The sequence below is a fragment of the Mixophyes fleayi genome, assembly GCF_038048845.1.
Source record: "Mixophyes fleayi isolate aMixFle1 chromosome 12 unlocalized genomic scaffold, aMixFle1.hap1 SUPER_12_unloc_2, whole genome shotgun sequence".
NCBI lineage: Eukaryota > Metazoa > Chordata > Amphibia > Anura > Limnodynastidae > Mixophyes > Mixophyes fleayi.
In genome coordinates this window covers 436,796-446,348 of record NW_027445896.1, presented here as the reverse complement: position 1 = coordinate 446,348, position 9,553 = coordinate 436,796, and the positions used below count along the sequence as shown (strand labels likewise).

General features: G+C 39.4%; 1 long non-coding RNA gene across 1 annotated transcript; it reads right to left on the bottom strand.

Annotated features, from left to right (window-relative positions):
• Positions 1–5,636: 5,636 nt before the first annotated feature.
• Positions 5,637–6,589, bottom strand: LOC142112101 (uncharacterized). The gene is made up of 3 exons (XR_012681162.1): positions 6,523–6,589; positions 5,966–6,042; positions 5,637–5,685 (listed from the first exon to the last, which is right to left on the bottom strand). It is a non-coding gene; the product is annotated as an uncharacterized LOC142112101 (long non-coding RNA).
• Positions 6,590–9,553: the final 2,964 nt, after the last annotated feature.

Here is a 9,553-nt window from a genome sequence, read left to right as displayed (position 1 = left end):
CAGCAATTGAGATATCTAGCTCTACAACATCTAGCTTAATATTGAAACATACTGAGGGCTGAGCAAGGTACAGCAGTAAACAGCAGAATAAGAAACATTTGACCATCTATGGTCTACTTACCCAAAACTGTGAAACTCCCAACAACACAGAAGTTCTAACAAGGTATTTTTAACTACCACTGTAATTAGTGAATTGAATGCTGGTGAGTACGCAGGAGAGAATGCCGGAGAGTATGTCGGACAGACGTCATTACGAGCACACAGGTGCGTTCTAATTAACTGAGTGTGTTTTTTTCTACAAGTGATCTGCCATGTTAGCAAAGTGGGTTTCAATGTACGGTAAGTCTATTTTCTAACGATTATTACATATGTAATTAATGAGCTTAGCTGTTAGTGTTGTTGCAATATTATGGTTTAATTAGTGTACATTTGAAAGATATGCCGTAGAAAAAAGGTACTATGTGTGGTAGATGATAGTGTAGTGGTTAGGTATTCCCCCCACCTATACTAAGGTCAGAAGTTCGAGGCCACAAGTCAACCCTGAGCACAAAGTGGTTTAAGAGTGTACACACAAAAGAATAAAGTATAAAAGGCAAATTAAATATAAAATCGCAAATGCTCATAATTCAGCCTAAGAAACGCATTCACGATCATTCATTGTTTTTTTGTTGAGTGTTTGCAGCTCCTGCTGCTTTAGAAAAACGTGTGTGTGTGTGTGTGTGTGTGTGTGTGTGTGTGTGTGTGTGTGTGTGTGTCTAGGGTGATCAATTTCATAGCACATTATCCGTCATGCTGATAATAATAAATGCAACACGACAGAGTATTCAGGAACAAGACAGCGATTCAGCTGACCCAAATAAGCTGAGTGCAAACACTTTTAGGATTCAGCCACTATGACAGTGGTGTATTTCCCAAAATGAGGCACAAACCCCTGTGTCTCAAAAATGTCCAAAATGGATAAAGAAATGTTTGACCCACATGTCAAATCCCATTTTCCAATTAATGTTTATACCGTTACACAGTGCATATCCCACTGAGTGCCATCTGTAATACTTTGTAGTTAATTAATTGCCATTATCTGTATATACACAAAACATAGGTAAAGTAGATAAGGTTGCTAGTGTGTATTTAAATCTTTGCAAGTGTCATCATTTGTAGAGCTTAGAGAATGCACCTTTGCACACTGTAAACCTGAGTTCAAGTCCACCACAATCCACTTATGCGCGTGTAATCAATAATTTTGTACTTAGTTTCTATGAATTAAGATGTTTCAAAGTGTCTATATAGTGAAAGTCAGCTAGCTCTATTTTCTGCCACTTCTGGCGATCAAAGTGACAATGTAGCAGTATAATCTCTTTACTGAAGACCCACTCAGCAGCAGAGGGCGCCATATTGAGCTAACTAATTCCACCCTTCCGGCATTCCAGCAGTTCGTGATTGAGGGCAATGGGCCAAAATAACATCAAACATCTAGCACTTGCCAGTGGTATTTATTAGAAAGGTGTCTGTAAGGAAAGAAGGATTTTTTAAATCAAAAATACTAATGGAACCTTTGTAATATATATATATAAATACTAATAAATGTTTTTTGTTGTAAACAATAAAAAGCTTGTCCCAAACATCTGTGGGCAGCACGGTGGCTCAGTGGTAGCATTTCTACCTCACAGCACTGGGGTCATGAGTTCAATTTCCAACCATGGCCTTATCTGTGTGGAGTTTGTATGTTCTCCAGGTGTTTGCGTGGGTTTCCTCTGGGTGCTCCAGTTTCCTCCCACACTCCAAAAACATACTGGTAGGTTAGTTGGCTGCTATCAAAATTGACCCTAGTCTGTGTGTGTGTTAGGGAATTTAGACTGTAAGCTCCAATGGGGCAGGGACTGATGTGAGTGAGTTCTCTGTACAGCGCTACGGAATCAGTGGCGCTATATTAATAAATGGTGATGATGATGTATGTTGTGCATATTTGGTTTTGCTTTTTAAATGGGCAAAAATGCTTATAAACACATTCACTTAATGTATAACTCCCTAAAAATAAAAGGCCACTAATCAAATCACCAGCAGCAAAACACAGACATTTTAATAATGTAATCAACTTCCAAAGTCTGCATGAGGATGTATTTTATAGTGCTTTGTAATGTGGTTTGTATGTGTTTAATATTTCTAAGTATTGTCCTTTTTAACAAATTTGAAATAAAAAAAAATTATGAGAGAAGTAGGTGGTCAATTTTTCGTTCTATTACATTTCCTTGACATGCTATTTTTATCACTTGTACATTGGCGTAGCAGTTAGCTATTCTACCTTGCAACCCTGCAAGCCTGAGTTCAAGTCCTGATCAATGCTCTTGTCTCTGAGGGATCATTAATATCCTTGCCATATTTGTGTTGATGTTAAAAGTGTTCCTGGGGTCATATTACGCTCTGGTTAAAGTCACATAAATCATGCGTGTAACTCGCAAAAATGCAATACTTTTTTTTCGATTCATAGTGGTTTTTCATGCAAAAGCACCATCAACAACTGTCACATTATCCATTTCACACTAATTATAATGGTTGTTGTGTTGATTCTAAAGATAATTAAAATCAATATTTATGCCAAAGTTTAATGTTAGTGCTAGATTAAAAATAAATACATTTTTTATCATGCACGCTGCACCCCGATCCAGCTGCCGGAATGAATGGGGAATGAGTGTGCACTCCATTCCGCCTGCCGGAATGAATGGGGGATGAGTGTGCACTCCATTCTGGCTGCCAGAATGAATGGGGAATGAGTGTGCACTCCATTCCGGCTGCCGGAATGAATGGGGAATGAGTGTGCACTCCTTTCCGGATGCCGGAATGAATGGGGAATGAGTGTGCACTCCTTTCCGGATGCCGGAATGAATGGGGAATGAGTGTGCACTCCTTTCCGGATGCCGGAATGAATGGGGAATGAGTGTGCACTCCAATCCGGATGCCTGAATGAATGCTGAATGAGTGTGCACTCCATTCCGGCTCCCGGAATGGATAAGGAGTGATAGTACAGAAGATATCTGCAGTGTAACAAGTGCCCTGGCTCTGTGTCCAGCAGTGAGCATGATGCCAAACAAACATACCAGGCACACAGCTACTCTGAGCTGGCAGAAAACCAAAGAGTGCCCATGCAGGACAAAAGTATCCAGCAGACAAATGGATACAATTGTGCAAAATTTAATGTGCTGTGTATGCACATATTTTAATTAGCAAATTGCCCCGATCATTTATTTTCATTCCTTCTGTTTAAGGATTATTTTTAAAATAAACATAACAAATAATAAGTGTCTTATGAAATAAAAATACACACACAGTATGAGCATAAAATTTACTAAATATGAACTATATTTAAACTACAATTTATAATAATTAATTAATAATAATGATTATTTGCTTCATCCAGCAGGTTCAGCAACTTGTTTCATAAAACACTTCAGGCAATGAGGTCTGTAGGTGCAAAAAGATAAAATATCAATGTACATGGTGTTAGTTTACCTCCTCTATTCATAGTGATATTTCAATATTATGTATTAACAATAGTAATAAAGGAACACATAGTAAAATGGTCCGGTAACCCATAGCATCCATTTATATAAAAGCTTTCATTAATGTGACTACACCAGGCTACTAATAGCTGGATGGGTCCCATGGAAAGTCTAATGTGAGACCTGAAGACTCAGGTCGGAGCTGGTGAGAAATGTAAGTCCTCATGTTACTAATCTCCGCAGAATATAAAGTGTTGTAGAGTCACATGTATAAGAGCGCTCCTTGCTGTGCAGAGGGAAACATGGACATATCTGCTCTACAAAAGGACATGTCTCACCAGCTCCGAGCTGAGTCTTCAGGTCTCACACTATACTTTCCATGGGACCCGTGTTACACCTCCCACTCACGTGTGTGCGTGTGCCCAGTGTGTGTGACAGGTCGGATGCACATAAATGATCTGATCTGGTCAGAACCTGACCGTGCGTTGATAACACATAAATATATATTATGCAAAGTCATGAGGGCATCTAAGTACATGCACACACTGGATTGTGGACCAATCATACAATCTATGTGCAGGACCCAACAATACCTTAAATGGTCCTGAAATACTAATACTGGTCAGTATGTTATAATATTAATCATGAAACATAATAATTACCTGATTTTGCGGTGATGACACGCTGGGTAGGTTTCTTGCCTCAGGATTGCTGATGGCTTCTACTACCTCTGTCTCTACGCTCTGCAAAATATACATAAATACATTATATTTCTATATAAGAGTAGTAAGACTAAAGGACTGATTGTATTACACCACCAGCATGAAACAGGGCTGTATGTACTGTGACAGAAGCACTGGGAAAGAAACGAATGGCAGGTATATAAGTTCTAGATTTCTGTCATTTGTATTTTAAACCACTGGAGAGAGATTGTTTAGGTGTGTGGAGAAAGCTTCCCAGTGCAGGTTTCAAAGCAGGCTAATTAGGAGTTGCACCTGCATGCTGCCTGTAGAAGGCTGCAGCTCTGATCACACCCTCTGTCATTGTCTGGGAAGGAGGTCAGGTGGCTCCTGAGAGAAACTGCAACTCTGAACGGGATAATGTGACAGCAATCTGCACTATCCACGTATACACCGGAGAAGTATAATTATATAACACCTCTCACCACACTGACATGTGGGCGACCTCTAGGAAACATGCATCACATATTTAATCATATTTTTGAGATCCTTATGTAGATACCCCGGTGTATCCCCATAATAAGCCGCCTTCTTGTGGTCATTGTGTTACTCACCATTGTAAAGCAGCAGGCTGCGTACAGAGGAGTAGATATACACCCAATAAATGATGTCACCAGGACCACAATACTAAGCACCGTTATTAAAGAAAGTGCTATGCTGTATTATGTTTGTATGACATTTCCTCCTATGTGCACACTACCATCGGTGGCCATGTAGTACACGGTCATATTAAACAGTACTATGTCCCATCTGTGCAAACAGCGAACAAACATCCAGAGATATACATTGTATCCAATTTATTACATCACTAATAGATCCGCAATTACATAGATCTAACAGTAAGAACTACATAAGACTTGTTAGAAGTTGCAGTACACTTTGTCTGCAGTATAAGACCCATTTTTGTGGGAATCTGACTAAGTATTAGTGAACTGTGGCTTCAGAAAAATGGTCGTTATTCTTCTTACTTATGTTTTGACTCTAGTGATTTCTGTTACACTAGGAAAAATGTCGTTTCTTGGCTGCTAGAAGTGAAGCACTGGGAGAGTAACTGTAACACTAATTGTATTATTTTGTGCTATTTAATTGGATGTAAGGTGAGATTAGTAATCATGTGTAAAGTTATATTAACTTACTAGGTATTATGTTAGTTTGGAAAGATGGTCAAGATTGATGTAATTAAAGGTGGTAAATATTAATGTGGGTTTTTAATGTGCAGCTTACATTATGCCTAATTGGGTTTTATTCACCTATGCTATTACATTTATATACATTGTGCTTTTTGGCCTTTGTGCTGTTAAAGGATACGTGCAAATCATCTCAGCTCCCACATCCTCCATCCAGTTCCCCAGGATGTAGATTATGGAGAATACATGGAGGATGGCCGAGTGCACACATAGGTTGCTGAAGAAAAATATGTACAGATGAGCTTTCTTCATGCATGTAGGGTTCTATAGAGACAAAACATAAAGTACCACATTCATTAATGTTAGTGATGGTATTATAATTCAATTAAAAGAAAAATACAGGTAACCGATGTTGGGCAGTGCCCCCATATTAGCTGATGATCTCTCTGCCATAAGTACGGTTAGCGGAAAGTTGGCAGCCATGCTTGCGTTGCCTAGCAACATGATGCGCTGCAGGGGGCACTGGGAGATCTAGAAGCCATTTGGCTACTATTATAAATACTACACACGTTATAATGTCACTGTTGTGGTAATTATCATGTACCTCTGCTGCCGATGGCCAAGCGCCAATGATAGGCCAGTCGATGGCCCTCAGTCTTGTCATGGTATTGTGGCAGCAACCTGCAATGACAATACAATATGTCACTAATAATTCCCTACTGATAAATTATATAACAAGTACAAACAATTTATAGAGAATGATGTCCCCTAAGGACCAATATACCCGTGACCAAACTCATATTAAGTTATTGTATAAAAGTGGCGATATATTGGAGTAACTGGACCCCATGACCAGTTTTGCTCATTTGTATTAAACTTACAGTCTATGATGCTAAAATGGGGATTAGAAAACACAACTTTTCTGATTGTTCAGTATACACAATGTTAATAACAATTAAATTGTCAAAAAAAGTGTCAGAAAAGTTCTTTTGAACTAAACAATGTGCGCTCAGGTAATAAGATAATAATCTTCCATTTTTCTGATGCATGAAAAACAGGGTTTGCTGTAATTGTGATGAAACTAATGGGAAACATGAAGCGTTATATAATGTTATCTCCCTTGTGCCCATTGACTAGTAATATTAATATCACAGTGCTCACCTCTCCAAGATCTTCTTAGATTGACATAGGCCACAACTATAGTCAGCAGTATCTGAATGTGGAAAGTCAACCCGGCTGATAGTGGGACTGCTATGGTGTGGTGCTTTGCCAGCCAAATACATCTAAACAGGAAGAAAATATATCTAATGATATGCAATAATCTCATTACTATTACTGTATCCGACCAACATGGAATGTATCCGCTCACAATCTAGGCTTGGACGTGTCCTAATATTCCTTTATTTCCTCCATCTTATTCATAGATATAAACATGACTGAGAACTCATCACAGAGGGATAAAGAAACAGGTAAGAACTGTACAATGAAAGGCCATAGTAACATCTATGACCACATGACACAGTGTGTGGCCCCGCAGCATAGGGGGCCCTGAGTTCAGAGGAGAATACTCCCTTCAGTCTGACTGTAAAGTGATTTATACAGGGAACATAGAATAGCCCAGACAGGTCTGTCAGATTGGTAGAGATGTGATAAGTGTATTACAACGCTGGATATTATAAAACATAAACTCTGGTATGTAAAATCCTCTTTATAGCTAAACCGCTGTTTACAGGTAAAGCACAGATGAGATATTTGATATATTTTAGTGGAGACAGAGAGAGATTCCACACCTGGTACTATCATTGTATTAGTTATATGACATGATCTACTAATCTGACTCCCTTATTACTTAATTTAAATGGTTTCCATTGAAATACACTCAGTACTCACGGGAAGCTGAAGAAAAGTCCGTTAACTAATAACAGAATAAAAAGGTAGGTCAGCAGATGGCTCATCTGTCGAACAGAGGACTTGCGACAACACATCTTCTTCACTCGCTGGTCACCAACTGCCCAGATTTCAGTATATACAACCTGTTTTCTAGCAGCAGCGGAATCCAGGAACATTGTGATGTCACTGTAGTGTTATGTCATGTGGGTTCCAACCAAGCTGGTACACCGGGCATCATTACTGAGACATGGTGCCCACAACATGGCACTGGAGGATAACACTGGGTTTACCAGTATCTATAAAGGACTAACTTAATATATAAAACCTGGCTGCCGTGCTTCATTTTCTCTACCAGTGACAGCAACCAATTAGGTTACTTGGTCTTCAGTGTAAAATAATCTAGTATTCAGGGAATACCACACTCATCATGTACTATAGCTAACACATTGTACTACTATAACTACAGCATGTACACCAAACACGTCATACTGTGCATTGCATGATACATGTTACATATCTGTTACACGTGTTCTCTTAGAGCTGTGTGTCAGTGACATAGTGACACATTTCATGTAAAGCGCTTAAAGGCTACGTCCACGGTTACTTATTTCTGTACTATGTACCTCCCCATAGCATAGTATGTGATGTAATACATCTCCTCACCTACCTGCTTTACTTTTATCATTACAGGTATCAATAGTTACCTCTAACTGCCTAATCCATCTGCAGGAATGTTGCTGGATGTTATGTAAACCAGTAAAGGTCAGACACCAATGAGGTATATGAACGTCTCTCCCACAGCCGCAGAATGTATTTCCTATATCAGGTGAAGGATGCTGGGAAGGGGCTTGGCTCACATTACAAATAACAATTTATACCGGCGGTGTGACTCTCCTGACATCAGAGATGATGCGGCAGGAGGGAGAGGGGGATAGTGCTGCGGTATAGTATCTCTTGTCGGTTGGTTATGATAGCAGATAGATAGTAATGGCAGGGTGATACTATTACACTCAGTCCATGGGCGCCTACTCCACAGCTGCAGGTGACCCCACGTTTTGTGCAGCATTCTGCCATACAAGTCACTCTCCCCACGGAGTCACTTACTTACACGCAGATCTTCCAAGAGGAATTCAGGGCCCCGTTACAACAAATTCATGCGGTCCCCCTTATAGTTGAAAATGAAAAAAAAAATTGCGGCTGTTAGGCACTGTTAGGTACTAGCGGGGGTGTTTATACAATTGGGGTGTGGCTATATATAATTGGGCGTGGCTACCAGATGACAAGCACTAGGCCACCCTCCTACAGAAAAAAAACCTGCATTGTTGTGTACACCACTGCACAGTCACCAAAAATTCGGGATTAGCTCACTTGAATCACAACATTTCACACACTCTCCTGCTCTCTCCGATTTGTTCTTCTCATTTTCACCAGCTGTGGTTGCAGATTTCTTTAGTTGCAGCGTCTCTGGATCCTGAAATGTTGGGGGCCCTATTTGGAAAAAAAAATGACTACATTTAGAAAATTACAACCAGCCCCGGCGTTAAATCAATAGCACCCATGAGTAATAATTAGGCCTTCCTCTAGCCCCAACATTAAGGTAATAGTATTCCCATTTAATAAATAAACCTATTTCCCTCTCTGCAAACTAGAGATGCTAACTCACCCCCGTGTTTTGGTTTTGGTTTTGGATCTGGATTACCATCGTGTTTTGGTTTTGGTTTTGGTTTTGCCAAACGGCCCTTGCATTTTTTTGTTTTTGTTTTTGTTTTGCAATTTTGTTTTAAAAAACAATGTTTTTGGGCATAAAATAACCAAATTAATTGCTCCACCTGTTTCTTGGATAATTAATGTATTTGTAAAGCTAATAAATGATCAAAAAAACAGTTTAATTCCTGGTAGGCCGTCATTAATTCTACACACAAACCAGATTGTCTACCTCTCCATCTATGCATATTGGCAATGCAGCCATCGTCTTTGGGTGTATATTACACCCTATACTTATAGTTAAATATGTAAAGAAATGGACAAAAGCAGATTGGATTCTGTCTCTCTCGGCCCCCGTACACTTGTAGAAAATACCAAAAAATTCAGCCGTTATAGACTGTACAATATTAATTGAAATGGAAAAGGCAGTTTGGTTTCTGTCTCTATAGGCCCCCCTCCACTTGTAGAAAAGACAAAAAAATTCAGCCTTTATAGACTGCACAATATTAATTGAAATGAACAAAGCCAGTTTGGTTTCTGTCTCTATAGGCCCCCCTCCACTTGTAGAAAATACAAAAAAATTCAGCCGTTATAGACT